This window comes from Bemisia tabaci, chromosome 3, assembly GCF_918797505.1.
Source record: "Bemisia tabaci chromosome 3, PGI_BMITA_v3".
In the NCBI taxonomy this organism is placed as follows: domain Eukaryota; kingdom Metazoa; phylum Arthropoda; class Insecta; order Hemiptera; family Aleyrodidae; genus Bemisia; species Bemisia tabaci.
This window is the reverse complement of record NC_092795.1, coordinates 27663041-27680927: the sequence shown is the minus strand read 5'-3', so window position 1 is coordinate 27680927 and position 17887 is coordinate 27663041. Positions and strand designations below refer to the sequence as shown.

General features: G+C 42.0%; 1 protein-coding gene across 10 annotated transcripts in view; it reads right to left on the bottom strand.

The window, feature by feature from the left end:
* Positions 1 to 17887, bottom strand: part of LOC109031066 (Ig-like and fibronectin type-III domain-containing protein 1) — a 415859-nt gene that overhangs the window by 213324 nt on the left and 184648 nt on the right. For all 10 annotated transcript variants that reach the window (XM_019042365.2, XM_072298097.1, XM_072298099.1 and 7 more), the window contains one exon: positions 17605 to 17653. The gene's annotated coding sequence lies outside the window, so the exon portion shown is untranslated. The remainder of the gene's footprint in view (positions 1 to 17604; positions 17654 to 17887) is intronic.

Sequence of the window (17887 nt, the reverse complement as noted above, 5' to 3'; positions counted from 1 at the left end):
GATCTCTCAAGTTTTCGGATTGAGCATCTGAACACTTTAGGTCTAGCTGTCGAGGTTCGGATCACACATCTGAAACTTCAGTTCTTACATCTGAAATACTTCAGATGTGAGAACCGAAGTTGTTCGGATATGAAAACCGAAGTACTTCAGATGTGAGAACTGAAGTTTCAGATGTGTGATCCAAACCTCAGCAGCTGGACCTACAGTGTTCAGATGCTCAATCCGAAAACTTCAGAGATCCATATGACCTAAACTTCAGGTCCCACGCACGAAGTTTTTTTCTCCGTGTGGGTGCTATTTTGCGGGGAAATAAGCAATGCCAAAAAATTCAAAAATCTCAATTCGTGTCAAAAATTTGAGCTCTAATAGTGTGGACCCAGCACTATTTTACCACCATCTTACATACATTTCGGGCCATACTTTTAGTGTTATTTTCCTGTACGGCTAATATTAAACACCGAACTTTTATAACTCGAGTAACCGAAAATTCGATCGAAGGGAACGAAATTCAATTTCTGTGACCGTAAACTTTGATTAACTTAACCGAGGAAGTTCGTCGTTCGATATGGATGAAGTTCAGCGTTCGATATTATGGATGAGCTTCGGCGTTCGATATGGATGAAGTTCGGTATCTTCTACATATCTTTTGAATTTAGATAAAGGTCGTTCTCGACACTTTAGAGACCGCTTCGATAATTGACCACACAATTTATAACTTCTGTATCTTAGGGTATGTTTTAAACAAATTCCCGAACATCACATGCTGCTGCAGCACGACAAGTATTCAAACCCGAGAGTTGACCAATAAAAACCATCAAATGACTCCGACAGCACGTCCCGAGTATAGATCGTTCAGCGGAAGATGAAACGATTTGAGATATGCACTCGTCAAGGGCTCCTGAAATTATTTCGATAAGTTTTTCGGTTGAATCTCAACGTGAGTGCCTGACGTGCTGTAACTCTGTAATCCAGTAACTCTGGATCAACTAATAGACTATCGAATTTTTATCGCACAAGCTTCGGATCCACCATATAGGTGGAACTAAGATTTTCTTTAGAACAGGAGGCCTGCTTCTTACTGAGTGACTTGGTTCAATAACATAAATCCCTGTAGTTATGGTTCCTTTCTTTGAATTGCTTTGACCAATTAGGAATCTGAGTGGGAATCGAACGTGCACTTGATTCCTTATTTTTCCAACTTGATTTGTCTCTCCTTGAATTTAGAAAGCCTCATTGCAACACATCGCCTGGATGCAACAACTCGCGCTTAGGGGAATCTGTGTTTCATACCCGAGGAGCTGAAAGCATTCTGCGTTTCGTTCCCTCGCAGTAATGCAAATTCGATAATGCAGGCACTGCGACTGTGCAGTGCGTGATGCAACAGCGTTCGCGTTCGTCGGGAGCAAGTGCGTTAGAAAAGTGACCGTATGCTACGTTACCTCCGCTAGCACGCCCCTGTCGATCCACCTTGTCATACTTGAGGCAGGCCCGCCACATCCCATCTCGGGCCCTGGTACCAATTTTCTGGTCCGGGCCCCTAGCACGGGGGGGGGGGGGGGTCCGGGGGGCCTCCCCCGGGAAAATTTTGAAATTTTAAATCTATTTGGACGCATTATAAAACTCTCATGATGGAGATTTTCCATCAATTTCTGCAGAATAATTACGCCTTTTTGTTTACTTTCAGCACCAAAAACTTTCAAATTGTTGCATTCAAAACATATATAAATTTTTTTTTTGAGGGGGCAGATGATAATTTTTAATTCTATGGGGAGCCGGGCCCCCCTGGACTCCCCTTTCGTACGTCTATGGCAAAGAAGTTAAGCCATTGAAGTCGAGGATGCCCAGAAAGGAGCCTCTTAGCATCCGACAACGGAAGAAAATGAAACACAGTTACTAAAAATATCATTCTACATATACTCAAAATCTTGAAAATCTCTAAAAAAGTAAGAACAATTTTATAGTGCCCTAGCGTGTTTTTGAAACTTTATTCACCTTTTGCGGAATTTTTAGGGTAATTTTTTCACTTTTCCCTACGAGACAAGGGTTACACATGAATTCGTAGTGGTTTGTCACCTGCGTCACGGGCCCCTCCAGGGCCCGGGCCCCGGTACCAGGGACCCAGTATCCCCCCCCCCCCTTGTGGCGGGCCTGACTTGAGGAGGGTTGGTTTTGCACACGGTCACTGATCGAATCTTCCATAGAAAAAAAAGAAAGCAGGTTGACATTTTTTCATAGGCCGCACAGATTTTGGCGCATCGCTATTTTTCTGCGTGCCTGGCAACGTTGTTGGAATGCAATCAGGGAATTTGTTAATCACGCAGGCAAACGATCGTCAATAAAATCGGGAGGAAACCATCAAATTGAAGTATTCAACACTAATGTCTCCGCGAGGCGAGGCGAGGCTATCTTCTCGCGCGTCCAATTTGATTTGCATCCGACCGATGGTTGAATCACGTTTCGCGCACTGTCAGCGTTCCTTCTCTTTAGTCATGCGCCGCAAAAGCTCTCGAGACTGATGCGAAAATATTCGTGATCAAAAAAATAAAGCAAAAAAATTCTAAAATCCGCGCATTTTTTTTTCTTTTGTAATCGCTTTACGGATACGATGCTCCAATATAATACAGATAGTCCAAATTTACGGGTTGAAATTACACCTGAGTCATACAGACAATTTAATTTTAGATTTTGATACAACAGTAAAATAGTGTGTTGCGGTGCAGTAGAAGAGCGGAACGTTTCAAAATTTAATTGAGTCGTCTCTGAAAGTGATGGCTGAAAGTCTATTTCATCCGAAATTGAAAATAATCAAAATAGTTCGAGAGCAAAAAAACTTGTTTTTTCATACGGACAGGTCGGTTTCACAAATTGCAGCAGGATAGTGACGGCGCTCTAATTTTATTTGCACTCGATGCGTGAATAATTCTTTTTACAAAATCTCACACCAGAGTTTGTTGTACTGCACTAGGCAGCGCAATATTGTGTATCTCCAGTTGGGACTCAATGCAGGTAGAGGGTTCCATCTAACAAGCATAGCAAGGTTTTTGGCAGCTATTCAAAATATAACTCATAGAATTTGTAGCAAGTCGCAATTATACTAAAATCAAGCCGTTTCAAGCATCTTTCGCAGACTTCCGAATATATTTTTCAAGTATTTCCCAGGCTGTAGTAAAAAAAAGTATAAAAAATAAATAAGTAAATTGACAAGCTAGTTCGGTTTCCAAAATCGATGAGAAAACATATCGCGTTGTGCTTTGATTTGAACCCTGCCTAGTGCTACATTCGTTGCCCACTAAAAGCTCACCGAGCGCGTCTTAGCGATTCTCGAAAGTTGGCAACAATTCTATTCCTCCATTTAAATGTACGCAAAACAATCGATTCTTGATGATGTAGCTAAAATCGATATTTTAATGGATTTAAATGGAGGTGCAACAGTGTTGCCTACTTGCAAAATCGCAACTGAGCAAGCGGCAACTCTTGGCGAGAAGACGACACGGCACGCGGAACGCGAATGCTGCCGCGCGCGCTTCAAGCTCCAAGTTCCTTGACCAAAAGAACACTCGCGGGGAGCAGTAGCCGATCCGCACCGAAAACACCGCCTCTCGCCCGGAAACGCGTCGTTGGGAACGCGTAATTAGCGAGGTTCGGCAACCGCGCTTGAAAATTACATACTTTGTAAAGTCGTTAATGAGACGTTTTGCTCGCTGAAATTCAATAGGGCCGAGCCCAGTCCCACACGCATGCGCGACAGGCCCGAGGGCGCTCGCCGGCGCATCAATCCACCGCGGTTGCCGCACGGGTGTTGGGGAATCGTGATTTGATGGTCGAATTTTCTGATTTACTGCGAAATAAAAACAATCGTCGGAATAACGTTCTTATACTGTACGTGGAGAAAAAAATCCCTCTTTACAAAACGAACAATCCGTTCATAAAACCCACCAGAGAATTTCCCTTGCTGTAGGAAGCACGAAATTTCCTGGAAATGTTCCGGAAAATCCGGCTAAATCGACTTTCCCGGAAAAAATCGACCGAAAAAAACATACATGCAGAAAAGGCAATTACTCACTCTTTGTATACTGCCGTGCTTGCGAAAAACGCCGTATGAGCCTTCAGGCGTTGCCAAATTTCCCCTGATAAAGCTGAAGAACCACCTTAAGGTATTCATTATTCCGGAGAAACCTATCTCGATCAATGACTTAAGCAACCCCTGAAGTCCCTGGAGGAGCCTAGAAGCATCTCGATTGATGAACTTCAATGTGTGTCTCTGGAGCTGATTAGTTTCAGAAATTAACTTTCGATTGTATCTTATCATTTTTTCCTAATTAATACGATTCGACCGCCAAAATAATTCTGCAACACGCGGGACTACCTCAATAATAAAAGAAGGCCTTCGACGGCACCGGTGAAATTAATTAAAGCCGCAGAGCTGATTCCGACCTTGGAGGATGGCAACAGAGCTGCAATCCAGAGGGCAGCCTTGCAAAAGTGTGACCGCGGGTTCATTCACACCGGGGCAGCATCCAAGCACCCGATACGATTCTCCTTCCTAGATCCCGTGCTCTACATGCAAAAGCTCCGTCCACACAGATCTACTTGTCTTCGTATTCTTTTTCACAGCTGAATCCTACGTTGGGGCAAAGCATTACTCTCTAGAAAAGTATTTAATGTGGTTAAATGGCTCGAAAACTTTCGATGATCAATTGATTTCCGTAAGAGAAAAAACGAAAGAAAGAAAAAAAAGAAAGAAAAAAAAAACAAGAAGTCAATTGAATCAGTGAGAACGAAAACACACCAACTCGAAAATCTGAAAATGATCAAGAGACACACACAAAACTACACATTGGGTGAATAAATTGATCTAAGAAAAATATTTTTGGTGCCGAAAGACAAGTACGTATGGACGCTTTAAAGGTCAAAGATGGAACAGAAGCACTAACTCCGATGACCTTTTTGAAAATTGACTGGCTTTGATGAAAATTGATCATTTTCGAGTACCGGGTTGGTGCGTCTTCGTTCTCACCGATTCAATTCTGATATGGTGTGTAAATTATTAGTAGCACTGTGTGTGATTCCTTCAGAAAATACACTAAAAATTTGACTGAGAAACATGCTTGGAAAAAACTTTAAGGTACGTCACGTGTTAACATCACGAATGGCTGTTGCACAGGCGGCTAATTAAGCTTTCAATAGTTAGAAAATTAAACGAAAATCACGATGAACACGTCAGAAACCTCTAAAATTTACCACCTAACGCAAAATTTCCGTCGTTCGTTGTACAGCAAATATTACCAAAGGCTTCCTGACCTCATAAATATTCATTACTTGTCACAGTCACAGTTCGTTCTTCCGCTCTACTGCGCCAATTTACATGCTTTTTGCGGCTATTTAATTGATGGGCGATGGTCCCTAGATAAGCCCGCTCTATTTTGATTTATTGTTCTGGTTATTTTTTATATTAAAAGATTTTGTAAACTCTTCCTAAACAGTGTAAATGTTTATTTTGTTCACAGTTCATTCTAAAGATCTATCGAGCCGATTTTCATGATTTTTTCCGCTATATTGTTAATAAGAGACAGTCCCGAGATGAGATCGCTTAATTTGAATCAATTCATGGGGCCCGCGAAGCACTCATGGGGGTTCGACCGCGTGGTGGCCAGGGGGCATTGCCCTCTAGTTTCTGCAAATGCTGCGAAAGGAAAACGCTATCATTAAGCCAGTGCTGCCAGATTTGTAAAAAGGCCTATTTTACTCTTTGCCTGGAAACTTTCTAATCCTATAATACTGAACTTTATTACCTTGGTGCTTAAAGTCCAGTTGAAGAAATGTGGCTAAGTTGCTTTGATGACCGTTGAATATATTTTGGCATATCAAAAGATCACTGGTGATGATTCATATTGTCCTACGATAACAATTTAGAACCATTTAAACTGTGAAGAGGACGTGCAAAATCGCACGAAGAGGTTATTCGCAACATCTTGGGACTGCTTTGAATTTCTCCTCTCCAATTGTGATCCTCGCGAAATTCAACCCTGAGATATTCGGTCAAATCGCAAATCTTCCGTCCGGGCAGGATAGCTCCATTAAACATGACACCCGGGACTTTTTCCCGGGGCCTGGGGCGGGGGTGCCGCGATTTGTCTTGTTCTCTGTTTCCGTCGACCTCATCCTCATCTCCGCGATGCGAGCGCAATCTTGAATCCTGATGCGGACGACCCGTTGTTGGGACGGAACTATTTCGCGAGAATGCGAGATTTCGGCTTGATTTGTCGTGTGAAATCTCAGCGGAGTCTGCCACACGATACTCGGCTCTTGAATCACGGCTAACGAGGGCGATGCTCTCGATGGGACGATACTGATGTGCTGCGGAAAAACACCGTATGAGCATTCAAACGTTGCCAAATTTCTCATGAAAAAAATTGAATTTCCTTCATAGATTAGATACAGGAATACTGCCGTGCTACGGAAAAACGCTGCATGAACCTTCAGGCGTTGTCCAATTTCCTTCGGTAAATCACGAATTTTCGGGAAAATTTAAGAAAATTTCTTTTCCGATTTTTCGAAGGATTTTGTTCGAAGTTTGCTCTAAAAAGTCTGAAAATTTCAAAGAAAAATAATCATAACTTTCTTCAAAAATAACTATTTTCTGAGAGGAAATTAGGCAACTCTTGAATGTTCATACGGCGTTTTCCTTTAGCACGGCAGAATACCTCTATTGACAGGCACATTGTGGCGGAAGCTCAAGTTGGATACAAAAAATTACTGATAGCTAAAAATGCATAAAAACACGTAAAAACACAAAATTTGTACAGAAAAGCGAAGAAAACGAAAAAAATTACGCGTCAACGTGCATCATCGTGCTGGATAATTATAGTGCCGGATATATGATGAGTGGATAATCGGGGTTCTATACTGTAATTTTTGTTAAACTCTTCGCAAAATGTCGGTTAAAATTCAATCTAGAATGTCTAAAAAGTTCAAAGAAAATTATTCATAATGATTTTGGTATAATACATTTTGCCGGACATTTAGAAACTATCGACTGCTGATGGCGTTTTACGCAAGACAGCAGGGCTGACCTTGTCAGTTGTGCGCCAATGACGTCATTTAAATCGTTAGTTAAAGGGAGAACGCCGTTTATGGATCTACTAAACTATTGGACAGATTGTGTAAATGTTTGTTGATCCATGAGTTTCAACTATTCTGAGACTGCAGAATTGGACCCATGCTGTAAACCGAGGAGAGCATTAAGTTGAAAAATAAAGTTTTGAAAAATGGATATGTTCATAGTTTCCTGTATCACATGACTGGTTCAATTCCTTGCTAATGTGTATCCTCATATATCAATAACTACCAGGACTATCATCGTCATGGACATCTGAGTCTCCAGACGATAAAAACACATTAGATACAAAACAAATGGGTTCATGAGGCTAAGAAAATAGAATAAACTCAACCAGGACGTTTCGGGACAATTACATGCCCAGTTTCAACTGGAACAAAAGCTAAAAAATTAAAACAAGAGAATGAGCATGAAACTGGCTGAGGTAGGATTCATTGCAATCTCGACAATTGGCTCGAAACGTTCTGGTTGTGTTTATTCTATTTTCTTAGTCTTGTAAACCCATATTTTTTGTATTTAACGTGCTTTTATAGTTGTGTGCATTCGGGCTATCGTGTTTCATTTCTCTCTTATCACTGAGTCTCCAGGCATAGTAAGAATCATTGCACTTGATTTTCCGCGACAGTTGCTTGTTATTGGAATAGGATGCGTAAATAAAATACTTCAAAAGGCACATAAATCCGTTCTCCATGCGACAGTGGTGTTGGTGTACTTTTGAAGAGGGCATAAAAATAATTGCATTTGTGGAGGTTTGGACGGTCAGCGGCATAGCAGTTATATTAGATCCGACTCGGGTTGGTAAACTGTGGCAAAAAATGTTGAATTTCTGGACGAGGAAGATCTCACCGGGAGATGCTCAAATATTCACGTCTGTGAGCGACCCTCGAAACCTAAGTTCAATGACAGCTGCCCGGCCGGTTGTTTTGATTACTATCATTCCCTCCGTAGCTGTAGCTCCAGCTGTAGCTTAGTTTTTACGTTTAGTAGGTCTCCAAATTAGGTCCTTATTTGGCCAGATTTGTCTCTGTCAACGTTGAAAAAAGACCCAGATTTTATTGAAGGTCTTTGTCTCTGCTTAAGGTGGGTTCTTCAGAACTTTGAGGAGCAATTCAATAGGCGATCTATTACCTGATAATTTCTTGTTTCAGGACAGCCTTCGAAAATTTCCTGTCCATTACGCTGTGGTACATCGTGTACTTGTGCAAAAAATTTGAGGAAGAAACATTGTTTTGTAACCTTGCGGCAAGTTTGGTATTTGTTGTTTATTTAGCAAGTTTGTAGAAAGATTATACGGAAATTTAAGCTGACGCGTAGATAGCAATCTTGCGGCAACTTTGCTGCAAGCTATTGTGCTGACTAGGGTCATCGCATTACCGGTTCTTTCTCTAGTCTGATGAAGAGGGGTACGTTGGGGTTAAAAGTTAAAATGATTACAGCTTATTACGTGGTTTTTGTGTCATCTGCGTGCCCATATAACTCTGCTTTCGTTCCCTTCAACCCTCCTACTCTCTCCTCTCCATGCTCTCTCCTGCTTTCCCTCCATTTCACACCAGCCTCCTTTGAGTAAAAAAATGAGCCAATTTCAGAAAAAGCATGAGACGCGGAGCCAGAAGTAAAAAAAAAAAAAAAAAAAAAAAAAAAAAAAAAAAAACCTGCATCTTTGCCTCATTTGCATGGCAGCATCAAGCGGTCACATTGCAAAGCTGAGTAGAAACGTGGCACCAACAATCGGGCGTTGCCGAATTTCTCTTGACAAAACTAGAAACGTCTTTGAGTTTGAATTTCTCAGACATTTTAATGCGCAAATCTTTGTAGTATGTTTTTGTCAGTAGCTCTAACAGTGCACTAGAGCGCTCTGTGATACCTAACCGCCACTGGAATCTACTAAGGTAAAGATATTTTCGGGAAACTGGTGTCCCTCCATCTCTTTTTGGATGCTATATATCTACCTTTTAGCTGTGCGTCCTCTAAGACGCCTATTTGAAGATACTCAATTCGGTTCACCCCTGGTTTTCCAACCAGGAACTACTACTTAAGGCTCATTTTACAGACCAAAAAATGTACCAATAATTTCCCTATGCAGATACAGGGTGTACCTAGCAATTTTCAAAAAGAAAAATCCCTGACGAATTCTTGATTTCTCTGACAAAAAAGGCCAAAAAACCGGGAAAAAATTTGAAATTCCCTGACAAAAAGAAAAAACATTCCTAATTTTTCGACACGGTCGAACTGGGTAGATATGAGTAAGAATTTTTCATGCTTTAGGAGTGTAATGTAATAAAAATAGAGAAAAATGTATGGTACTTGAACTTATGCGAGATATTTTTGCCTCATTTTTAAAATTTGACAGACATCAGCAGAAATTCTGGTATCGATTTCATTTTTCTGAAACTTGATTCATCATCAATGTTCAACAAAAAGAAATCCGTGTTTTTTCGATTTCCCTGACATTTCTTGGACACGATAATCGCTTGCAAAATAAAATTCCTTGACATGCTGCATTTTGCGGATTATTTAAAGTAATCTCTGATTTCCCTGACATAATCCCTGATTTCCCTGACATATCCCGGTTCTCCCGGTCACTAGACATCCCAAAATAGATACATCCACGGATGAGTAAAAAACACGACGTTCCTCGTTGCATAATACAGTCTAATTAGTCAACATTCGAAGCTCATACGGTGTTTTTCTTCAGCGCGACAGCACAGCGCCGGCTCCAACCGCGCGGTCGCAACGATCGTTGGTGGGAGAGCAAGGGAGAGGGTAGGGGGGCATTACTTTTGAAAAGCGGGAATTATAAAAAGTCAACAGAAGGTCGTTAGTTCTAATGCGCCGAGTGGAGCCCGCGAATAAAAATTGCTCCCATTTACAAGGAGTTGACTCGAATCCAAGATCTCGGCGCGGCCTTATTATGTGTGTCGAAGCTCCGTTCGTGAAAAAGACAGGAATCAGGGGAAACCGGAGAAAGGGGGGGGGAGTAAATGAGGATGCTGCGCTACCTCGTTAAGTAAAAACAGCGCAATTACGATGGAAATCCTCTGTGAGTAACGAAGTTTTCGCTCCGGCACGGGTAGGCCAGTTGTCGCGGACACTTATCGGGCATTGTCACGCTGGCGTTTTGCGACACTTAGAGACGCCTCCCATTGATGTCACGTGGTTCTGGGATCAAGTTGGATTAAAGTTTAATTTGTAAGCGAATTATTATTAATATAATCGCCGTAATTTTCGCAAGAACCTAGGCTACACGAAGATGATAGCAATTTTGGGGCTCATCTAAAAATAATAGACATGTTCCCTTTAAGAGAACACTCATTTGCTAGCTTTTCACACTCACTCATTAAACATGAAGGTCTTCTCAAGCAATACAATTCTCGTGGCTTAAGGAGGCTCCAACATTTAAGGAACGACTTTAGCGTCTGATTGACAGCCTTAAAGCTTTCCGCACTAAGCCAGAACGAATTTAAGCGGAATCAGCCAGCTCGACTACACTTTGGAATAGGGAACTACGATTTCTTGCTCATATTAGAAACAATGCACTACGCCAATAATTTCGCTATGCAAAAATGTGCTTTTGTGGTAGAGCCAGAAGTAGTAGTTCCTTATTGCAAAATACAGTCACTGTATAATTCAGATAGCCTATAATGTACTCTCTTATTTGTTTTTTTTTTTTTAATCACTGAACTGAACTACTTAACGCCTTAGAGCTTTCTTGGAATGTATCCTAAGTTATGAACAAAATACCCCAAAAGTATTAAGTTTCGAAGCTGCTTGGTTTTTTATTAAAAATTTGAGAAATAAAAACATCGGACAAAATTAGGTAACGGCTGATGTAGTTACGCTTTTTCTGGTCAAATGCGACTGTTTATATGTTTAAATAAAGGCGAATTCTGTTGACGTCATAAGGCACAGATTTTAAAGAGCTCTGAGGAATCATACATAATTAAATGACTGTAACCGGAGATTGCCTAACCATACACACCGCTCAATTTCCTCTCATGAAATTTTTCACGGGAAACAATGCAACATAATATGCCTCAAAAATGTTTTAATATTTGTATGAAGCTCTGGAGGAGGATCTCCAAAAGGTTTCGGGGTTTGTGTCGGTTTACTTTCGAAATAACAAGACGAAAAAAAACTTGGGATGAAATCAGGCATTACAGAATGCAAAAAGATACATCGTGGTTAAATCCATCCGAGTAATGACCAAATGATACATTTTATTGCTTTCTAAAATTCATTGTTTTATCAACAGGCATTATTTTTCGAGGAGTTTGTAAACTCATCCGCGCAAATTAAAGAGAAACCGAGGAAATGTTGAGAAATATAAATGATTCACTTTTGTTTAAGAGTTATAGAAATAAGGGAGAGTTTTCTTTCGGAGTTTATCTGTAAACCAATGGAGTGAGGCAAAGAGAAGGAGAGGGAGGGGCAAAGAGACTGTAATGTCAGGAAGGAGAGAGAGGACCGGGAAAATATTTCACGTAGAAAACCTCTGACTGACACTACATTAAGATGAAAGAAGTAATTTCTTTTTAATACTGAAAATTTAATTTAAAATCTCTCTCGTCTCTTTGAAAAAAACGTTTTTATGAATCAGAGATAATTGTAAACATGTGATTCATCGCTTAAACGAACATTTACGACGGTTTGAAGACTCCCACGATTCAGCATCTCTAAGAAAAGGAAAACTTTATTATTAAGGTTGTGAGTACCTCTTTCTTGAAACTCAGTGCATCATTACCGAGTTTTCATAAAGAGGAACTGAACAAAGGAAATCTACAATTATATGAATTTCCTATTCTGAGAAGACATGCGAAACATGGACCGAATTCGGTGTTGAGGGAGAACAGTTTTTTTTTTTGGGGGGGGGGGGGGGGGGGGGGCATGAGAAAAATTGGTAAATTTCCGCGGAATTATGACAGTTTAACTCCTTTACTCCACCGGACCCGACACAATCCAGAATCCGGGAATATCGATTCCCACCCGTTTCGCACAACCACCCCACATGTGATAGGTTTCGCCCGCCGTGGTGGTCGTCTGGGGACTTCAGCTAGCATATGTTGTTTAGAGGGAGAAGAATCAAACACAACTATTCGACATACAAACATACGTATACTGAAAACGATAAGATCTGGCTGGTTTCCACATCCTGGTTGATGTTATCATGATAATGGCCGTTTACTTGATTACTCTCTGCTCATTAGAAATTACCTCATTTCGGCCTTTTCTTAACTTCTTCTCCTTGCTCCTTTTTTAAAGTCTTCCTTTCCTCCTCTTTCATCTCGATTCTGTTCATATCATTACTCTTCTCTCCTTCCTCTCTTTTTCTCCACCCTATTCTTTTCCTTTGCCACATTCTCCTGAGGTCGAATGCGTCCTCATCAGACAAGCATTAGAAAATTCATAAGATCTGAGCCCGTCATAGGATGGCCAAATCACTAACTCAATCCAAACAACCCCTGTTTCGAACCAAAAACTGCTCTACGACACAATCCTCAACCCCGAGTGGGACTCCACTTTCCTCGCGAGAGTGCATCGGCGAATATATCTGGCGATCCCAACAGGAAAATCACCGTTGTCGCTTATCTCTAGGCCTCGTACCGGCGGCGACCTTGGGTTCCGCTCGGGGCGTCACAGTCCTCGGTCACGCTTTTGGCGTTTGTCATGCAGATGCGTGGTAGTGGCTCGTGGCCGATCATCGCGTCCGTCGCGTCGCGTCGGTCGTGGTCCATCCGTCAAGCCGGGCGCGATCATGCGTCGCGACGCCGAGCGAGTGCGCGTCGCGTCGCGGCGCGCGCGGAGGATTCGCGGCTTCCAATTCGGGTCAGCGCCGCGGTCGCCGCCGGGTCGGAGGTGAACAGTGAACACTGCCGGCAAGGTCGGGCCTGGGTCACGATGCCGATTCGGGCGCCGTAATTATTTGTTTTTATTTTTAATTAATTTCAATTTAATGAAACTATTAGAGGAGATTGTAAGGGATCGAATTCCCGGGAAAGTCGAGTGTGAAAGTCGAGTCTGAGAACAGGCACAAGAAGTTCCGGGGTTTTTTTCCAGTGCTTGGTACCTTGTCATAGTGAGAATAATTAGGGGCACTGGAAAAAAAAAGAAAAAAAAACACATTGGATCTGGAGTCCAGACTCTTGAAAACATTGATAAGAAAAAGGACTCTTGATTCAATCAGATTTAAGCTTAAATCAAAAGGAAAGCCGCTCAAATTGAGAGCAGGCTTGGTTCTTGATTTAAGCTTAAATCTGATTATATCAAGAGTATTTTTTCTTGTCGATGTTTTTAAGAGTCTGGACTCTAGATCCGACGTGTTTTTTTCCAGGGGGCCGTTCAAATATTATCTACGGTACTTAAAGGGGGATCAGGTCTGTGGGCTCATTATTGAAATTGATAGACAAAGTTATGTACAAAGAAAACAAAGAGAAAATGACGAGATTCCATTGGTGGTCGCGAGTGATTACATTGGGCGGAGGAGGTAAGTAATAGACTAACTAACGGCAACCAACGAGATATCCTACCGTTAGTTCATCATTCCTCCCCTAAGTCTATAAAAAACCCCCATTCCGACCAAAAGAATCGCTTCATTTTCCCTATGTCTATGTTGCCTATCGCTTTGTCTATCGAATTCAATAATCAGCCCTTTAGCTTGCCTTCCTAGTTTCAAAATCCAACAGATGAAACCTGAAGTTCCGTAAAAATTGTCCTTTGATGATGCTTTGTTTGAGCTCTCTCCAGTTCTTCCTTAATTACAATGTAAACCGCTTCTACTCTGCCGTGATAGCGAAGAGGGCAGTGAGTGCATTCTGGGATGGTCCTCGAGAAACATAAAAGCATGTGCTGATCGTGGCTCATACAGAAATGCACTTATTCTGCCGTGCTAAGGAAGAACGCCGTATGAACTCTCAGGCGTTGCCAAATTTCCTTTGATAAAACTCGAATTTCTTGGTAAACTTATGAATATTTTTCTCCCAATTTTTCAGATTAATTTGTTGGCCATTTCTCCTGAAGCTCCTGAAAATTTACAAGAAAAATATTCATGACTTTCCTTAAACATAAGCACTTTATCGAAGGAAATTTGGCAACTCTCGAATGTTCATACGGCGTTCTTCCTTGGAACGGCAGTATTGCTCATCGCTATCACGGTAGTGCCGTAGGTGCATCCTAACGAAAGAAGCTGTTCAAAGAACGATAATGAGTGCTGGTGGATCTGCTGAGCAAACATCGAAACGTGAATAGGAAGCCTTCATCCGCGTCTGAAGTGGGATGACCGATGCCTCGGAGTGGCCATGATTTTTAGCTTCTCCGATCCCGACGAGGAGTCCGCGAATCTAAGTGTCCGATTGTTGCACGCGTGAACAAAGGAGGGAGTGAAGAGCCACTAAAAATAAATCGTGCATCAAGGAAAAATTCAAAGGAGCAGCGCCGCATCCGACTGAAAAGCACGAGCCACGCAACCTTGTGCCAATGTTGCCGCACCTGCATTCCATCGTAGACGGGATACCGTGATTGGTTCGAGCAAATTTATCGATGGATAAAGTCCGAGGACTTTCAACTTCGATTGCAACGTTGCAAGTCTTCGTCATTAATCATCATTAGGCAACAAATAGGGTTCGACTCCGAATTTCGCATCTACCTTACCCAAATACTTAGGTACGTTTATTCTTTGTGTTAGGGGCCGTCCCTAAATTATGATTGAGCACTCTAGAGGGGAGGGGGGAGTGTTACGCCATTTTGTTTTCAAGTGTTAAAGGATAGGGACCTACGTCACCAAAACGTTACAAGGGAGTAAGGGGGTTAAAAATGCCGAAAAAGTGCGTTACGTAATTTGGGGACGGCATCTTGAGACAATGGCTTCCTCTTCGGAAGGCGACGGCGTGGACGTCCTGTGAAAGGTTGGCGACAAGGGGTGGAGGAGGAGATCAGAAGGTGCCAATTGCCTGATGATCTCTGGGAGGATAGGGGGCAATGGCGATTGGGCGTCGCAGAGCGCGAGGCGGCGCTATAAAAGCGACTTTATGTATGTATCTTGAGACAATCGGAATCCATTCCTGATTGGCTCCCGTGTTTAAGGCTTTCATGGTGTCACGTACGGGCACAAAAATACAATATTCACAGGTCGACCCCCCCCCCCCCCCACAAATGTTCATTTTTTGTCCCATTTCGTCCTAAAGATCTGATGACCCAAATTTTCATGATTTTTGCAAAAATCGGTAATAGACAATCCTTCACTAAGCCGCTTTCATTAGATTACCTCACGGGGGCCCGCAAGACCGGCCTTTAGAGAATGCAAAGCGCCATCGGGAGGTTGGGCCGCGTAGTGGTTAGAGCTACAGCGGTGTATCCCCCTATAGTTTTTTATAGTATTTGATAGATTTACAGTTTCCTTAGCAAGGGACTATCTCCAAAGTTGTTCTCTACCATTTCACTTGAGGCTCATACGAATTGTCCTTCATCACGCTGCACTGGAAAAAAGGAAGGTGGTATTTTTCAGTGAATGTGCAGTCTATACAGAGCCTCAAAGCATGAATATTCCGTCACCTTCACTGGGAAAAAAAACACATTGGATCTAGAGTCCAGACTCTTGAAAACATTGACAAGAAAAAATACTCTTAATTCAATCGGATTTTTGCTTGAACCAAAACAAAATCCGCTTAAATTAAGAGGCTTGGTTCTTGATTTAAGCTAGATTCTGATTCATTCAAGAGTACTTTTTCTTGTCGATGTTTTTAAGAGTCTGGACTCTAGATCCAATGTGTTCTTTTTTCCAGTGCGCTGTTTTGAAGGATTCTTTCATCATCATCTAAACCATAGGCCCAGGCCCCCCTAAGGAAACGAACTGTTTCAGGAACGACCATGAACACGACTCATACATGAAAGTGAGATGTATCTTTAATATATTGTCTCAGGACATGGAACCTGAAACGTGAGTTTAAATATAGGTCAAATATACAAAGTCTCTCCAGCCAAAAAAATCCGTGGTCCCGCCCTCCTTGGTTCGGACCCTCCATTGTCTAATCCGGGGCATGAATTTATACCAAGCGGCGACATCCATTCATATGCATCCCGGGCCGGTTATCACCGGATTCGCCGCTATTTTCGAAGCGCCCGCAATCAGCGTGCCTCCGTTTGATCTTTTTATGTCGACGACCGGCTTTAACGATTCGTTGCGCCGTTTTCATGAGCCATTAAACCCTCCGGGCCGCGTCTATTGTTGCCCGAAGAAAGCTCTTCATCGTGATTACTGACCGTACCAATATCGAGGCGCCTCGCCCCCCGACAAACCGCCTAACTACGGTGGGGAGTTTCCGTTAGTTCCGTGTTTTTTCCTCGGAGCGGTGGAGGAAGCGTGCGCACTTTACGATTTGATGACGCGAGTTTTATGTACGTTTCGGGTAATGATTGTGTCTCCGACTCTCCAGGTATCGCCAACTTTGTGCATGAAAATCCGATCCGATTGACTCGGAGACGATTTATTATATGTGATCGTCCACGGTGACGAAATTTTCACGAGTCTCGTCAAGTTGCGTCATAAAATCAGATTCTAATAATTCTACGGAGAACTCTTTGGTGTCCGCAATGGAGATGTTGCATGTGTGAGGGATTTGCGATTTGACCATTGATTCTTGTGTAAAAATCGAGAAACACGATGGTGCCACTGGTTTTCTCTGAAATCAGCTCCCAAGCTCAAAAAAAGCTCTCAAGTTTAGGCCAAAATGGAGGGGATATCCCACGTTATCCTGAGAGTCCGCCTCTACATCAAGACGAACTCTCCATGCAAAGATAGGGAGCAAATACAGTAGCAGGGTTGCCGTGTTTTCAGTTTTGGAGTCCCCAAATAAATTGGCAGCCCTGTCACTGTATTTTCTCCCTATCTTTGCATGGAGAGTTTGTTTTGATGTAGAGGTGGACTCTCAGGGTAGGCCGGGATATCCCCTCCATTCTGGCCTCAACTTGAGACCTTTTTTTGAGCTTGGGAGTTGATTTCAGGGGAAAACCAGTGGCACCATCGTGTTTCTCGCAAACTTTCACATAAGAATCAATGGTCAAATCGCAAATCCCTCACACATGCGCAGATCACTGTTGTTGAGAGTACGCGCATGATAATGGACCGCGTTGGACAGAAACAACCGATGTCGCATTTTGGAAAAGAATGAGTTAGGAGTGGTCTTTAATACAAACAGTCGTGAATTTTTTCCTCTCAAAAATTTTGAGTCCAGAAAAAATAAATTGAACATGTCGTTAAACTGTATGTTCTCAACATTGAATCTTATGGAGAAATAAAACATCAAGCCTACTTTTTGTCGGTTCAAACTTGGTGCGACTTGGTGCATTCCTCGTTCTTGATGGTTTTCAGGTTTAATTCTTTTTTTTTTGCGTCGATGCCGTTTTAGATCGGTTTGCATGTTTGTTCTTTTAGCTCTTTTGTGATAAAAATGTTTTTTTTAATATTTATTACAAACTCGAAAGAAGCTGTTACTTACCGAGAGTGGAGGATACAGGTTGAAAGTTTGTAGATAATCCAATGTAATGCTGCAACAGAACAATTAAGACAATTAGCAGCTGTTGCCAGAATGAATAAAACACATTAAATATACTTAGGAGTGGACGAATAGAGTTACAGTGTTGTAGATGCGTAAGATAAAATGTAATTTCAAACCCAAATGTCGTTCCTACGAACAAAATATTCAGTCGCCAAAACCGAAAAATTTCGTCGTTCGATATGAACCGAATTTGGAGCTTTGCAATCGGCTTTTTTTTCAATGG